We start from the raw sequence: 15,125 nt of genomic DNA, 5'->3' as shown, positions 1-15,125 counted from the left end.
CAGGACAGGATCAGCAGGGCATTTGGCCAAGAGATTATTTGATAATTTCATGGTTAAAAAAAATCTGAAGAGATTCTTACATTGGGAAGAAGAAACAACAACCCGGAAGTTATCAGGTAGAAAAGACTAAGAACCCTACTGTCCTGTCTCTTCCTAGGACCAATACAGGAAGACACAGTAACCAGGCATATTGTAAGCCATATCTTCATGTTCTTCTGCTGCTTCAACTAAACCACAAATAGACTAATGCCCAGGTTATGTGCACCAATGAGACAGGTTGGTCCCTCTGGAGAGAGTTCCTTTCTTAATCTCCTTTGATGGTGCTCAGTAACCTTCAAATAACACCAATGAAAACCCCACTGCATTTTGCCTTAACATTTCATTGTGCCCCCCAAGTAAACCCAATGGTCCACAGGCTTCACCCTCTACTGTCACCACCTGCTTGGTTGAGCCCACTGCTTCTCTGTTCCTTTCATATGTCTTCCACTTGTCATGATGAGATTTCCTTACATACATACTAATAATAAACATTTCTTTTTCGTGAACTTCTCCTGAGACCCTTCACTGACTGACTATTACTGGAAGAAAAACAACAATAACAACAACAACAACAACAACAACAACAACAACACCAACACAGAACATCAAGCAGGAAGCTTGCATGGGAACCTTGACTGCAGGGAACTGACAAGGTCTCACACAGGCTGCAACTGAAGAGAACATTCAAAGAAGGAAATGGCAAAGAAGATTAACTGTAATGAGCTATGTGTTCTTCACAGCCTATTATGGGGCATGGAATGGTGGTAGGCTAGGGAGAGTGAAAATGAGTCATCAGATGATGGACAAAGCTGGAAGAGCTAAGAAGAGAAAGTCAGAGCAGCTTCTGGTGAGTGTGGTCCGGGGGTTGTAGCCCATGCCAATGTCTATGGACTTGTGGTCATCACTGAGATACCCTGAATGTTAGATGCATTGTATTTTACAGTTTAAGTAAACTTGGGTGAGGGTAAGAAGGACAGAAATATGATACATATTGTGATGTGGCCAGGATCCAGATCACAGTTTGTTCTATACTTAGAGAGGAAGGAACCCTTGTGATTAAACCTGCCATGGATCTATGGCATCTGGATAGGCAGAAGATGTCGGATGTCAGCATTTGCTTCAGTGGTTAGTACTAAAGTAAAAAAGGGTTCACTTTTTTTTTCTACAAAGGCTGGGGAAATTGGTTTATTAATATTATAAAACTGAGGGAAATCGGAATCTGAGGACGCAGGGGTGGCTTCAACATTCTCACCTATTTTAGCAATTTTGGTTTACTAAAACTCATTAGCCACTTAAGTCTTCTTGTGTTTATTTTACGTCCTTAAGTTTTATAGAACAGTATAAAGGGGCAATTGTGCTGTAAAGAATCTTCCTTTCACAACTGCCTTCAGGATCCCTTCATTTCCTTCTATTTCACTCTACAAACACAGTAGGCAAAATCCTACAAGACTCTGAGTGATTTGGGTAGAGAAGGATAGTCCGTGAGTGGAGAAAGCTAAGAAATAGGTTATTTATGAGAAAAAATAGCAATTCATAGACAATGAGTCAGGCCCCTAGGGGAAAAAGCCAACCTAGCTTTTCTAGCTAGAACCTTCTCAAAGTTGTAAGTATACTTCGCTCCCCTGAGTTTCATCGTGAATAACTTGATGGACACTTTACTGCCCCTGGGATGGTTGCTGAGGGCTACTGCCACACTAGCTATGCAGGACACAAATCCTGAGGACACTTTTGCTAATCCTTCAGTGCAATGTACCTATTTTTTTTTCTCCCAGCCACTCACACTTATTGGAATGTAGTAATATTTTTGTGTCTATTTTCTTTAGAAGCAAAGGTTTGCATTGCGTGTTAATCAATGGTTTTTTTTTTTTTACGTGTATATACATGTAAGTAAGAGAAACAGGCATGAATCACTTCTTCAGGGTCATCTCCATCCCTTCATCTCAGTTGAGCAACAGGATCACAACCCATACAAATTAGATTCATGACCCACCATCATCTGGCTAGTGTTTGTAATTGGATTATAAAAATATGAACATGTTAAAAAATATGAAGATGTTGAAAAGACCCACAGCCAGACAATATGCAGAGAGTGAGAGACCCCTGAAAACTCAGTTTTAAATGGGATGTCTTCATCAAATTCTTTCTCATTGGCTTTCAGGGAAACATGCTGGAGAGGAGTCAGAGAGAGGATAAGATCCAGAGGGGATGAAGGACACCCAGGAAACAAGGCTCATTCTAACCACAACAGGATCTGTGCATATATGAACTATAAGACTGAGATAGCACACACAGAGCCTGCATAGGTCTACACAACACGGGGTCCCAGAGCTGAAAGAAATGGACACAATCCATTTCCCAAATAATAACAACTAGTAAATGGAAATTTAGTTTCCTCCAAGGGAGTCTCACTGGGAAAACAAACTACTCTTAAAGATAGAATTCATGCCCAGCATCTAGGCCAAAAGATAAATAAATAAATAATAAATAAATAAATAAATAAAAGAACCTATAAACACAAATACAGAAGCGTGCAGATATAAAAGGGAGAAACAAGTAGTTATATGGGATTGCATAAATGAGAAATCCAATTAAAAATAACTATATAGAAAATACCTTAAACGTTAATGCATATGATAGAAACAAGAATATTAAAAAATAAGAAGTAAATGCAAGATAGCTCTGAACATGGTGAGAAAGGATGAAAACATGCCCCCTGGAAAGTCCTGGAAGGGATCTTTTCAGAATCATTCTGATATCATCAGCACATGGAAAAGATTTCAGAGGGCAGTAAAAGAAAACCACCAAGACAAATAAACAATAAAAGCTTAACTTTACTGTAACATATTTAAAAATTCAAAACTAAGGAATTTTAAATTGCACTTATGTAATAAAAGTTAGGTAAACTACAAGGAAATTTGACAAATCCTTCCTAAAAATATTTTTCTCAGCTATTGATGAGTTAAATGGATCATAAGTCAACAAAGAAACTCAATAGTATAATTCATAAATGTAGGCTAGGAAAAAGACACATGAAAATTTACAGCTATAATTTAGAAAATAGACAGTTTTGTGGGCAAAACCAAAATTGATCAGAAGAATTTCAGAAGATGTTCAAATGATCAATAAACATATGAAAAAAATGTTCAGTATGTTTAATCATTAAAGAAACACTTCAAAATGCATGGACATTCGATTTTGCCCCAGTCAGGATGGCTATCAAAGAGAAAGGGAATAATAACTAAGGCTGGCAAGAATGTCAGGGGTAAAAAGTTAGTACATTATTGATAAGAAAATCATTTAGACCAGACACTCTAGAAACCAGCATGGCATTTCCTCAAAAAAAATAAAATAAAATAAAATGCCATATTACTTTTATTCAGCTTTTGAATAGATAGTTAAAAAAAAAAGTCAAACATATGTGTTGGTGAAATACTTTTTGTTTATTTTATTGGGTTCTTATACCCAACACTTATTTCATCTTAGTCTCTTCCAACCCTCTAACACTAGGTTGAAAAGAAAGAAAGAAGGTAAGAGGGAAACAGGAATGTAGACCTCTTTAGACTACTTCCTGCTGGTTAGTGGCAATGAGTTTCTTGGGGCAAGTCCAATCTTCAAAGACAAGATATTTCCAGCTTCTGTCTTTGCTCATGAGCATTTGACAAATGGTGACAGCAAGGAGCTGAAGCAGGGAGAGTAGCAGCCGCCTCAGAGGCCTCTCAGGGCTCTCCAATATATAGACACTCAAGTCCCCTGAATCAAGCTATCTGCAGCTGGCAAAAGTCACCCGCCCCCAGAGCAAGAGACAATCATAGTTAATGGCTGTGGACAAACTGAAGCAGTGCCACATCCCACACGTGGGATTAAAAACAGAAACTGGGATTTTAAAGAAACCAAAACTCCCTACAGATATGTGTATATCCATGTTTATCATTACAATATCTATAATAATCATGTTGTAGAGTTGGGTTAGGAACCCCTGTGTAGGTGAATGAATAATGGAGTGTGGTATATATACACAATGGAGCTTTATTCAGTTGTAAAGGAAAAAATGAAATTATGTTATTTGAGTAGAAAATGATAATGAAATGAAAGATCACTGTGAGGTGCGAAATAAGTCAAACTATGAGAAATATCATATATTTTGTTTCAAATATCCAACTCTAGAATCAGAAAAAAAAGTCAAAAGAAACAAGGGAATGTAGAACACAAAAAAAGAAAGAATAATTCATATCTTCTCTCTCATACAGAACCTAGATTTTATGTGTATGACATGACATGAGACCATAATGGAGGCTCTGGAGAGAGAAAAGGACAAGCTCTTTGCTTGCATGCCCTTCACCCCACCCCCATGGTGACTCCTCCCGGCCAGCAAATTCACCTGAGAGCAGCTTCCCAATAAACCTGCCTTTAATTTAAAAAAAGAAAGAAAGAAAGAAAGAAAGAAAGAAAGAAAGAAAGAAAGAAAGAAAGAAAGAAAGAAAGAAAGAAAGAAAGAAAGAAAGAAAAAGAAAGAAAGGCAAGGCAATCAGAACTACCTCCATGTGATAAAATGAATGAGATGGATGAAGATAATCTGACCATGTAGGGTAGACATGACTCCAAGAAGAAAGAACGTGGAAAACTGTAGGGAAACACAAGAGCAAAACAAAGACAAGGAATAGAGAACAATTGCTTCAGAAATGGCTCCACAGTTTTGGAAGTACAGAGAAGCATCATCCAAAAGCAAGCTCACCAGCTCTAGTGGAAAGAAACCAGCACTTTTAACAGAGCACAAATCTAACACAGTCCTTCTAAGTTTAGACTCCAATTGAAGTTTTTGATAAGATAGTGATCCCACCCCCACCCCCTCAAAAGGCTTAGGGGAGCCTCATTATGTCACTCCCAGCATCTTGGAGAGCTGTGACCAGGCACCATCTTGATAGGCAATGTATTACTTGATAGGCAATGTCTCCCAGAGATCTAACACAGTACAACTCTGTGATGTGAGGTTAAGTTACCATAACCCCACGGTATGAGATTGCTGTAGGTGGAACTGGACAGAGATGTTGAATCTAATATAGGCACCTTTAGAATTTCAGGCAGCCAGGAGGCTTAGCCAGAAAGATGATATAGTGTAGGGAGCCTCACCACCTTTAGTGGCTCAAACCACATGCAATCATCTGAGGATAACTTTAAGGCCTTAAAACAAGAAGGCTGCAGGATCCAGTCTATGTAACTAGAGAGGTTAGGTACTTGCATGCCCTTCGCCCCATCCCCCATGGTGACTACTCTTCTAGAGTAAGGGACTTAGTGATGATGATAGATGGGTCTCCTTAGGGAGGAGAAACAAAATAGAGTTATGGATGGGTGGGGTAGAGAATTGGAATGGGAGGATCATACTAAGAGAGGGAAGAAAGAGGGGAACAACATAGGGGATACAGGGAGAGACTGACAGCATGCATAGGCCCACAAGTCTATGTCAAGTAAGGTCTCAGCACCAAGAGAGTAACTGGGCACAGCCCTATCCCTAACCCAGAAGTTATCTCCAATTGTTAACCACTCCCAGAAAAACTTGCTTTCTCCAATAGAGTATCATTGCATGTACAAACCACTATTAAGGGCAGGCCCCCTGCCCACCAGTAGATGGCCAACACAAAGGAACTCAATGAAGTTTTTGGAGGTTCTTTGTTTCATAAAGCTTTGTCGGGAATCTTTTTTTTTTTCTTACAGGACCTTTGTGTATATATTATGACTTCCAGTTTGTAGTGACTCATGCCCTCTTTTGTCCTCCAGAGGTACCTTTACACATGTGGCATTCACTCACACAGTCATGCCCATAAATATCTGTGAACAAAAATAAGAAAAGTAAATCTTATTTAAGGGAAAGGAAAGGTATAAGGCTCAGGGCAGAAATTAAAGAAATGCAGACTTCTTAAAATGACACAAAGGCAAACAAAGAGTGAGTTGTTTGAAAAGATTAATAAGATCAAAGGCCTAATCATCAAAGTAAAAAGAATTAAGACAAAAACAGAGATTAAAGACATTATTAATGTGTACTCATGAGATCCTAAGCATCATTAGGAAATGCTTGGAAATTTATATTGCAAAAAGGATGGAAGGAGGATCAAGAAAAAAAATGGATAAATTCATTTCAGGAATTTATCAAATTTCAGACTCACTTCTAAGTACACTTCTAAAAACTTAGTTAAAAAGATAACTGTTCATAGAAATTTTTAAATCTTTCTAAATAAGCAATAATGGAAGTGTTATGAGAAACAAGAATATAGGAAATTGATCATACTTTGTTCTCAGAGGGAAACAGACAGAATGGCAGATGACAAAAACTGGCTTGCTGGGGACCTCATCACACATTCTCCAGCTTCCAAAATATCAAGTTCTGATTGTGACTACTCCAAAACAAAATACAACATTACTCAGAAGTGAGCTCCCAAAGAGAAGTGTGGATATCCCTTTTCAGGAGAGAATGTTTTCATTTGATAAAAAAGATAATTAATTTAGTGTTAAAGTATGTCACTCTGGTTGCTAGTATTATTGTTTCTAAATTCACGTGTTTATTATTTCATAATTTTGTACACATACATAATGTAATTTGATCCTGTCCCTTTATTTTCTTTTGTCTTCTTCATAGTCAGTCTACTTATTGCTTGCATGTCTTAACTAATGTTTGCATGAACTGGGGTTATTTACTTGAGCAATGACAACTGACCCGTAGCTAAGCCAACATGAAATATGATTCTTTCTGTCCTATCATTAACTGCTCCTCTGGGGAGGGTGGGAACTTATGATCCTTTTCCCTATATAGAGATGGGCCCCATCTTGTGAAGGTCCTATGTAGGTAGTTACTGCCACAGTGAGTTCATGAGTGTCACAGCCATGATATGCCCAGAAGACAGTATCTAGCATTTGACAGCACTCCTTCCCAACCTATAACTCTTATCCTCTTTCTATCCCTTTTCTTTAATGTCCCCTGAGCTTGTAGGAGGTGGTATAGATTCCATTTAGGGATGAGCACTCATAAATCACTTACTCTCAGCACTTGGGAACCAATCATATATCCCTGTATCCACCATCACCCACTATAGACAGAATCTTCACTGACCAAGACTGACAGCAGTGCTAGTCTAAGGATGTAAACCTAAACACTACAAGGAAATTTGACACCATGTCCATTTAGAGGCTCTTGGTTTTGCTCAAGAGTTCAGATGTAGGAAGAGTTCTTAAATAGAGTTGAGAAGACAAAGTTACTTGATGCAATCATCTGCCCCTTGAACTCACAGTTAATTTGCCTGTCTGGTTTCCTCCCTCCCTTCCTCCCTTCCTTCCTTCCTTCCTTTTTTTGTTTTGCTTTACTTTGTTTTGTTTTGTTTCATTTTGTTTTTGAGACAAGGTTTCTCTGTGCAACACACCTACCTGTCCTAGAACTCCCTCTGTAGACCTGGTTGGCCTGGAACTCACAGATATTCACCTGCCTCTGCCTCTTGAATGCTGAGCCTGTCTGGCTTTCAAAGATAAGGAAACTAAAGGTTCTGTTTTATAGGCTCCCTTGCATTTGGGAAGCAAGCTAGTTATACACACTGTGTGACTATGTATGGACTGGGCTTGCTAGTCAGTGCCATGGTACATTATGATAGAAGGGTGGCTAGACAGTCAGAGAGGATTAGATAACAAATAGATTGGTTGTGAAAGAGAGATCCTAGGGTTATTGGTGTCTAGTCTGTATCAAAGATGCCAAACAGACAAAAAAAATAGATAATGGATGTGGTGTATCTTCTTGAATAGCCCAAGACTTTCATAAGAAGTATTTTTCTGGCTTCATTGTAGCTGCATAGGTATTCTTGCATGAATACTATGAAAATGATATTAGTCTCATACTTGTCAGTAAATGTGGTTTCCATTATAAGAACATTCTGAATCAGATTGCTGTAAACAGTTTGCTTATGCTTATGCTTATGCCACATTCATGCCAGCCATTTATGTGACCTCGAAGCATTACCGGAATGTTTACTGACATTTGGTTCAGAATGCTCTTGTAACTTTATTAATATAACTACTCAACCTAAAATATTAGAATGATGTTCTATAACATAGGAAGTGTTAAAATTATAGTTATGCATGATAACACACACATCCCTGGACTTGAGAGCCTAATTCAGGAGGATTGGTGCAAGTTTGAGGGCAACCTGGGATACACAGGGTTTGAGGCTAGCCTGGGTTCATAGTGACACTGCCCCCAAAGGGAAAATCTTTCTAACCCTCCTTATAATTTCTCATTCACCCTTCCAGACTGGTCTCCTAAGCATCTTCAGGTGTCCTTCAATTTCAGCCACATCTTATACTCACCAGAGGACTTTCCACAGTCATCGCTGTCCTCATCCACACAAGGACACTGCCTCAACTTGACTATGTTGCTTATTCTACTCAGTTGCACAGAAATACCTGAAAGACTGGATTTAATCAGCCAGGCCTGGTGGTGTATGCCTACAATCCCAGTCCTTAGAAGACAGAGAAAGGAAATCAGGAGTTCAAGGTAATCTTCAGCCACATAGAAGTTTGAGGCCAGTTTGAACTACAATGAGACCATATCTCAAAAAAAGCAAAAAATATATAAGCAAATACATTTACTAAACACAGTCATGCATTGGGACCCTCACTTTTCTTCTCTGATGATTTTTGATTAAGGGCTAAGATTCAATTCCTGAAGAATCATATTTGAAGGTTTTATTTATTTTTATTTTTGTTCTATGACTGTTTTGCCTGCATGTACAACTTGCATGCCTGGCACCCATAAAGGCCATAGGAGGAAACTGGACCCTCTGAAAATGCAGATGGGTGTGAGCCATCATCTGGATGATGGGACTTGAACTTAGGTCCTCTGGAAGAACAATCATGTTCTTAATGACTGATATGCCTCTCCATCCCCAAATCAAGTGCAGTGATTTAAGTGAGAATGATTCCTGTAGGCTAGTATATTTTAATGTTTGCTTCCCAGTTACTGTACTATTTAGGAAGTATTAGGAGGTATAGTCTCATTGGAAGAGGTATGTCACTGCAGGTAGTGAAACTATAGGCAGACCTTGTTTGCTTAAATGTTTTCTTTTGTAAGTTGCCTTGGTCATGGTATGTCTTCACAGCAACAGATCAGTAACTAAGACTTCAAGTAAATTTGAACTCACACAAACCTCTATCACTTACTAAGCCTTAAAGATCTTAGGAAGGCTACTTACTTAGCCTTTGCCAAATTCACTCTCCTTGTGTAGTTTGAAATATAGTTCAGATGTGGCTATGTTTAAAAACTGTTACTAGAATTAGATATTTAAAATAGCTACCATAGCAGCTGCTACCTCTGAAGCACTAAATAATTGTTAGCCATATTATTATTGCATGTACTGGTAGAGATTAGTGACTGTGAGGAGAGATTTTATAGCTCATTGAGGTACCCTTAAATTGTGTGTGTGCATTAATTTGTATATGAAAATTATATTCACTCTTTAATTATGTGTAAAAACAAAATTTTATAGTGGGTATAATTGCTCAGGATTAATTATCTCCATCATATGCTGATTTAATTATCACTCACCTGAGGACAAAGACAAACATGTCATTGGTTCTTAGTCTTCATATTTGGTAAATACTCTTTCTCCTCCTTACTAACTTGCAGCATGTCCCTTTACCCACTGAATCCTCTCTTCGGGATCCATCATTCCGCTGAGATGATCCAGGCACTGCCCTCTCTAAATATGAATGTAGACAAATAAATGGTGATAATAGCTTTTAGCCATATGATTTATTCATAAAAGAACAAGATTATCTTGGTCTCCTCACTGTCTTAAACACCCTTACAGGGTCAGGTAGTGTTAAGATTGCCCTGAAAAGTAAGTGGTTCATGAAACATAAAAGCATCCTTCCCTTCCATCAAAGAAGCAGATAGGCACAACGAATTTCTCCAGATGATTTTTATAAATAACTTGAGCTAATTAAAAACAATAAGGAATCAGTGCATCATCGCTCCTTTTTGTTCTTAGCCATCCAAAAGGCATTGGTCTGCAACACAGATGGTTTGAGAGTTAAGAGGACTTGCAGCTCTTGCAGAGGATCTGGGTTCAATTCCCAGCAGCCTCATTAGGGGATCACAAGCATGTGTAACTTAAGATCCAGTAGATCTGACCTACTCTTCAGGCCCTCCCAAGTCCTATTCAATACAGGACATACACATACACACAAATATGTATGACACTAATCTGTATGTCCTAAGATCCTTGATTGACACACTGCGCCCTTCTCTCATTTTATGCTAGTTCTCATTCAGTTATAGTTCAGTGTTAAGACATATTCCCCATTGGAAGGGATGAGAAATCTATTTGGTATATCTTTTAAAACATGCAGATTTCTTTAGAGGAAGATACAGAGCAAAAATAGGGAAACCCTTCTATTTACTATGTAGTAAACAGAAATAGTTGTAATTTCATATGTTAAGTTCAACAAATCTCATTAGATACAATTTTATAGATGACTTAACTCATATTCAGGGATAGGAAATTATTTCCTCCAACTTGTATATGCAGTACATACCCATGACCTTGCCTCAGAGCTAAATAGAGCTGGATATAAATTTCAAGCTCAATCCGCTCCCTAGCTGTCTTTAGTGAATCTACTGCTCTACCCAACTGATCCTTCTAAACACAGCATCAGGCTCTGAGATGATTAAGATGTAAAATGATCTGAAGTATATAAAAACACGTCTGAAGGTCAACAAGACAGCTAGCTCAGCAGATAAAAGTACTTGCCACCAAGTCTTATGACCAGAATTCAATTTCCAGAAGTAACACCTTCCACAAGGTGTCCTCTGACCTCCTCTTGCATGTTGTGTCACACAAGAACAGCCACCAAAAAAACCTTAGTAGATAAATAAATACAATATTTTCCTAATTTAAACAAGTTAAGCTTCATGTGTCTGAATACCATCTGTATTGGCTTTTCTTGGTTGTCATCTTCACCACATCCAGAATTAACTAGAACCCAAGTGTCTGGGTATACAGACACTGTGAAGAATTGTTTAATTAAATCATGTGAAGTTGAAAAACCCACATTTAATGAAGACCTTTTGCCGTAGGACAATCCATGTCAGTCTGGGCCACACCTCCTGGCAGCTGCCTACATAAAGAACACGGAAGGAGGAAGCTTTTGCTCTCTGCCTACTATGAATCCAGCTCTGCTTCTGCCTTTTAGGGGTCAGGCATTGGTCAGGGACAGAATGAAGGAAACAAAGTTTGTCCGGGTGGATAAGTTCACCAGATATTCAGAGGCAGAATGAGGGTGAGGAGCACTTCTTCAAGGTGGTTTTCAGTGGTACAGCTCTTCTTTATGTGAGAAAGCAAAATAGCTCTTCTAGACGATAGTCAATGAAACAGCTCTCCTAGCATTCCATATAACAGTGGCTCTCTTTATTGGGGAGTGGTTTTTGAGGTGAGTGGATATCATTGGCTGGGGCCAAGAGGCTGAGAATATTTTATTTGCATGAAAAGGGATGCCAGTGCTTAAATCTATAATTTGGCCAACAGTGCCAGGACATGCAGGCTGAGCATACCGAGGGAACAGTCTCTACTCAAGAAAAAATTTTCAGGGTTTGGATACTTCTCGATCCCGCTGTTGTTCCTGGCCCATTCCCCAGTTTCACTTGCCCTACATCATTCCGTTTTTGTTCTATAAAGGGGAGATGTAATCATAGTCCATAGCCTCTATATTGGGAATGGTCTGGTATTGAACCAAAACACCATTGGTAGTGAGATTGGCAATGCTATTCATCTGCCTCATCTGCTGTTTTAGAAATTGTATGAGGCAGGGTGTCAGGAGGAGTATGGCTCCAATGGGCCAGTAAAGAGCCAAGAAGGTGTGAAGCCAGGCATGGGAGGGCTTGAGTACCACAGGGTAGGGGGTTGGGCATTTAGCAAGCTCAGAGATCTCACTGTAGATCTTTGAGCATGTCTATGTCCTGTTTCGACAGCCTGGATTCACAGACATAAAAACAGCATTCCTCCCTTAACAGAATGCAAATCCTTCCATTTCACAGTCAGTAAGGTCAGACCTCTGCAGCTTTGGAGGACAACCCTCACTAGGGATGTGATCTGTCACTGGAGAGCCTCAAGACTGTCCTCGGTAGAAGCCATTGCTTGCTCAAACTTGTTCTGGATGACGTTGGCTAGTCTACAGTAGAGAAGAAGAGCTCACCTCTTTTTTTCTGTCTCCTACCAGCTGTGAATTGAGGTAGTTCCTTCAGCCTCCTAGAGATAAACCAGGGGAATCTGGAAAAGGGAGTTTAATGCAGGAATCAGTAGGGTTATTGCACCAGAGATGGGAAAGGGTACTAACATATATTGGCTTAGTGACAATGATGTTACCAGAAAATGTAGGATGGGTTCTTGAAGAGGCAAAGGGGAGAGGTCAATGGAGGAGAGGAATGTTTCATAACTCTTGTGTGGATCAGGCTCCATGAGGTTCATGAAGTGAGATATTATTGGGAACAGCTACCAATAGCAGCTGGGAGAAGAAAGTACAGCAGAAGCATTGAGAGGAGTTGGAGTGGGTAGTTAGGGGAGGAACGCCAGCTGTATATTGGATGTATTGCAGCCAGGAGAAGGTGGCTTAGACCTCCTTCTGAGTTTGATTTTCCTATCAAAGAATGTTTACATGGGTAAGAACCAATGTAGACACAGGAACAAGCTGGCAAGAGACATAATAAGTCAGCTACAGGGTATTTAGCAAATCCATGAAGGTAGAGCATATGCAGGACTCCCATTTGTCCCAGGGATTGCTGATGGAAAGCTGAAAATGAGTTTTAAGGTTGGTGAGCATGGTGCTGCCATGGCTAGTGTATTTAATTCAGCATCCGCAATGTCTGAAATCTCCATTCATGGAGGCCTCATGGACAGAGTTGCTTGTATTTCAGTAAGAAACACAGAAGAAGGGATTAGAGGTAGTGGAGATGAAATCATCAAGGCAGAGGACTCTCATTCCTGGCCCAGCATCCTTCACAAGGGCAGTCCTATGATTCTGTTGTGTCTGTAGTATGGCTTCCTAGCAAGGAATCTCCAGTAGTGGGTATTGGGAGTGTTAGGAAGAGGCTGGGCAGTAGCAAAGTTGGAATGAAGAACAACAAAAACAGCCATAAGAGGAGAGGAGAGGAGAGGGAAGCCTGTGGCAGTCAGGTGACCTGCACAGCAGCCACCAGGACATGGATGTCCTTCCAGGAGATCTTGTGTCATCAGGGGTGGCATCTCCTCTGCCACCTCCAACCATGATCTGTCAGCAAGAAGCAGGACATCTTCTTGGTCAGTGTGGTGGTGTCAGACATTCCTGACAAGGACTCAAATAGGCCCAGGCTAGTCCTGTGAAAAGACACAAGCAAAGGCCCTTATGATTATAAAGAGGGGATCTGTTCCCTTCCAAATCCTGTCTAAGGGATCACACCATCATACTAAGATGGGAGGAGTTATTCCTGGTATGTGCCAATGGAGAGAGATAGGAGAGTTTGGGAGCTCTTATAAACATTAGATAAGGACTGCAGAGATGCCTCAGCAGTCAAAACCCCTCGCTTCTTTTTAGCAGACCTCGATTCAGCTCCTACCACTCACGTGTCAATTCACAACTCCAGCTCCAGGTGATCTGACCCCCTTAGACAGACAAACTTATGTAGGGAAAACACAGATGCACATAAAATAAGAATAAATAAATCATTTAAAATTTTTAAAAATAAATGATAAATATATTTAACAATTCTATCCTATCACTGGCATTTGCACCTGCTTCTTCAGGATTCTGGTACCGACTGAAGAACAGCTGAGACATCTCACCTCATGGACTGAACAAGCTCAGGATTCTTGGAATTTCCTTTCGTAGTCAGTCATGTTGGGCTAGGTGGACCACAGTCTGTAAGCTACCCTAATAAATCCCCTTTCTCTATATAGATTCCTTTCACCAGTTCTGTTCTTCTAGAAAACACTAATATACTTTCCAAATATACAGAATCAGATTTTTTCAAAGAGTTTAAGTATACCCACCCTCCCACCAATGGTCTGTAACAGTGTTTCAGACAGATAATATTTATTTCAATTATGGTAAACCTGTATGCTTCTTTTTGAATAGTTTAATCAATCAGTAAAACTTCTCCAGTATTAATACATGCTGCTTATATATTCATCATGTCTCAGTGAAATTTAACAATAGAGTATATGAAGATCATTTTAAGAAAAGCTGATGATCCCAACAGGACATGGTACCTATTCGTAAAGAGGCTGATTAAGTAAGTGTGAATCCGTGATTATGACTGGAACTATAAATACACATTTATGGGGTAGTGTGGCAGTGAATAGGTCATAGCTGTGGTGGCTAGGATGGAATTAGAAGGGAAAACCCAGTTTATTGGGTGGCAAGAGAGAGAAGAGCATCTTAGGTAGGAGCAAAACAGAGGCAAAGGTCCAGTCATAGGCGAAGGGAAGCTTGGCAAGTGTGCAAATGCTGAACAAATGGGAGTGAGTAAGACAGAACTAGGGAGCAAGGTGGGCCAGTGTGCAAATGAAGAAGAAATGGGGGTGAGTAAGGTAGAACCAGGGAGAAAGATGGGCCAGTTTACTATGAACTGTGACTCTTTTCTGGCCTTATTTTTCCCACCTTAAAATCTCTGGGTATTTTAAGTAGAAAAGTAACAGGATGTATTTTGCATTTAAGAAATCAGATGTGTTCATGATGGTATGGTAGGAGACTAATTTGCATTTCAGAGGGGCAAACTGTGACTACAGCATGGGCCAGGTAGTAGAGAGGATCCAAAGAGAGCAGAAGCAGTGTGTAAGAGCCATTTGTGTGGCCTTTCACGGATAAGAGGTCATGGTGGTGGTGATATAAGGAAGAAGAAAGGATATTTAAAATATGCTTAGTGGGTTTTCAGTGTACTAGCATGACAAATCAAGGAAGTAGGAAATATAAGTTAAAGCATACATTTCTACCTATAGACCTGAGTATGAAATTTCTTTTTTCAAATAGGAACAGCGGGGAGGGAGAGAGGGAGGGAGGGAGATAGGGAGGGAGGGAGGGAG

This window comes from Mus pahari, chromosome 4 (assembly GCF_900095145.1).
Source record: "Mus pahari chromosome 4, PAHARI_EIJ_v1.1, whole genome shotgun sequence".
Taxonomy (NCBI): domain Eukaryota; kingdom Metazoa; phylum Chordata; class Mammalia; order Rodentia; family Muridae; genus Mus; species Mus pahari.
Note: the sequence above shows the minus strand (reverse complement) of the source record.